General features: G+C 43.9%; 1 pseudogene; it reads left to right on the forward strand.

Moving 5' to 3' along the window:
- Positions 1-1,133: 1,133 nt before the first annotated feature.
- On the forward strand, positions 1,134-2,912 carry LOC101707869 (tyrosine-protein kinase Yes pseudogene; annotated as a pseudogene).
- The last annotated feature ends 230 nt before the right edge of the window (positions 2,913-3,142 follow it).

The raw sequence follows: 3,142 nt of genomic DNA on the forward strand, positions 1-3,142 counted from the left end.
ATTCAAGGTTAGGACCTACTTGGGCTTTAAAAAAAATATTAATGGGCTGGGGATGTGGCTTAGTGGTAGAGTGCTTGCCGACCATGCCTCAGACCTTGGGTTCAATCCTCAGCATCAGAGGATGGCACAAAGGAAGGAAGGGAGGGAGGGAGGAAGGGAGGGAGGAAGGGAGGGAGGGATCACATGCCTGGGACCTGTTAAGAGACTTTCCTTCATGTTGCCAAGTCTTTAAAATTTTTCCAATTAGAAGTTATGGTGTATTAGTCAGTGTTCCCCAGAGAAACAGAACCAATAGGATGTGTAGAAAAGGAAGGGATTTATTGCAGATCATTGGCTCATGCAATCTGGCAAGTTCTGAGGTCTGCAGTCAGCAGGCTGGAGCCCCAGGAGACATGGTAGTGCAATTCTGGCCCAAAGTTTAAGCCAGGAAGAGCCAATGTTGCAGTTTGAGTCCAGAGACAGGATTAAGCCCACGTCCCAGTTTGAACACCATCAAGCAGGAAGATTCTCTTACCAGAGAGGATCATCAGCCTTTTGTTCTGTTTGTATCCTCGGATTAGATGAGGCCCACCTATCTGGGAGAGGGCCATCTGCTTCACACCGTCTACTGGTTTAGCTGTTACTCTCATTTGAAACCATCCTCACAGAAACCAAGAATCCTATTTGATTAAATATCTGGGCTCCCTGTCACCTCATCAAATTGAGACATAAGATTTCCCATCACACATAGCTTCCTAAGTCATGGACCTTCCTGGTTTTCTGAACAAACATGAAGATGGGATGTGGAAATAACATCCAGAGGGAAACCAGCCCCCACCTTTAGGAGGTGGATGGTGCTGCCCTTGGGAACATGGACCTTTGTGAACTCACCATGACTTCTTGCATAAGCTGCCTTCAAGCCTAAGGGCTGGGTGCTGATGAGTGCAACTCACTAAGAAAACTCACCTAAAAATAGCAAATGAAGCACCCCAAAGCATTATTACTGCTTGGAAATTTTATTTGGAGAAAATGATATTCTAAAGCTGAGATAAGCGAAACTGGAAGACAGTGTAATTAAAACAAAGTCATGGAATATATAACCATGAATGCTTACACTTTAAAAAAATTTTCCTCGAGGAATGCGTCCAAGCCTACCGGCCGTCGTCGGCCTGCCCCGGAGGTGGAGGAGCAAACGGGCCCCACAGGCGTCACCTCAGCCCTGCGAGCGCAGCCGGATTGCAGATTTGATAATGGCCTTCATTAAAAGTAAGGAAGACAAAAGTCCAGGCATCAAATACAGAACTGAAAACACACCAGAGCCTGTCAGTACCGGGGTCGGCCATTATGGAGCAGAGAACACAGCGGCGGCCCCGTCCTCTTCAGTGAAGGACGCATCGGCGAACTTCAGCAGCCTCTCCCTAACACCATTTGGGGGATCCTCAGGGGTGACTCCTTTTGGGGGAGCGTCTTCCTCATTCTCGGTGGTGCCCAGTTCTTATCCTGCTGGTTTAACAGGTGGTGTTATTATATTTGTGGCCTTATATGATTATGAAGCTACAACTACAGAAGACCTTTCATTTAAGAACGTTGAAAGATTTCATTGACAATAGGGAAGGAAACTGGTGGGAAGCGAGATCGATCGCAACAGGAAAGAACGGCTACATCCCCAGCAATTACGTGGCACCTGCTGATTCCACTCAGGCAGAAGAATGGTATTTTGACAAAATGGGGAGAAAAGATGCTGAACGATTACTTCTGAATCCTGGGAATCAACAAGGTATATTCTTAGTAAGAGAAAGTGAAACTACTAAAGGTGCTTACTCCCTCTCTATTCCTGATTAGGGTGAGGTATGGGGTGGCAATGTGAAACACTACAAAATTAGGAAACTTGACAATGGTGGATATTATGTCACACCCAGAGCACAATTTGAAAAGCTGCAGAAATTGGTGAAACACTACACAGAACATGCTGATGGTTTATGCCACAAGTTAACAACTGTGTGTACAACTGTGAAACCCCAGACTCAAGGTCTAGCAAAAGATGCTTGGGAAATTCCTCGGGAGTCTTTGCTACTAGAAGTTAAACTAGGACAAGGGTGCTTCAGTGAAATATGGATGGGAACATGGAATGGAAGCACAAAAGTAGCAATCAAAACACTAAAACCAGGCACAATGATGCCAGAAGCTTTCCTTCAAGAAGCGCAGATAATGAAAAAACTAAGACATGACAAACTTGTTCCACTCTATGCTATTGTTTCCGAAGAGCCAATTTACATTGTCACTGAGTTTATGTCCAAAGGGAGCTTATTAGATTTCCTTAAGGAAGGAGATGGAAAGTATTTGAAGCTTCCACAGCTGGTAGATATGGCTGCTCACATTGCCAATGGTATGACATACATTGAAAGAATGAACTACATCCACCGAGATCTTCGGGCTGCTAATATTCTTGTAGGAGAAAATCTTGTGTGCAAAATAGCAGATTTTGGTTTAGCAAGATTAGTTGAAGACAATGAATACACTGCAAGACAAGGTACAAGATTTCCAATCAAATGGACAGCTCCTGAGGCTGCACTTTATGGTCAATTTACGATAAAGTCTGATGTATGGTCATGTGGAATTCTACAGACTGAACTTGTCACAAAGAGGAGAGTGCCATATCCAGGTATGGTCAACCATGAAGAGCTGGAGCAGGTGGAGCGGGGATACAGAATGCCCTGCCCTCAGGGCTTCCCAGAGTCACTCCATGAATTGAACCTTTGCTGGAAGAAGGACCCTGATGAAAGACCAACATTTGAATATATTCAGTCCTTCTTGGAAGACTACTTCACTGCTACAGAGCCAGTACCAGCCAGGAGAAAATTTATAATCCAAATAGCCTATTTTATATGCACAGATCTGCCAAAATGTAAAGAACTCGTGTAGAGTTCCTTGTGTACAGGAATCCAAAGAAGGTCTTCTTCACTCTGCATGTTTTTAATGGTAAACTGGAATTCCAGGTATGGTTGCACAAAACCACTTTTATTTTCTCTCCAAGTGTTAAACTTTAAAGTACCAATGATGAATTTTTCAACTTATTTCAGGGTTCAAAGACAGTAGAGCTAAGATACTGATGACAATGTGAGTGATAGAATGGTAGGGAAGAGCAGTAAGGCTACTGTTTTAA

This window comes from Heterocephalus glaber, unplaced genomic scaffold, assembly GCF_053883595.1.
Source record: "Heterocephalus glaber isolate CG9 unplaced genomic scaffold, H.glaber_assembly_v1.0 deba00001720, whole genome shotgun sequence".
Lineage (NCBI taxonomy): Eukaryota > Metazoa > Chordata > Mammalia > Rodentia > Bathyergidae > Heterocephalus > Heterocephalus glaber.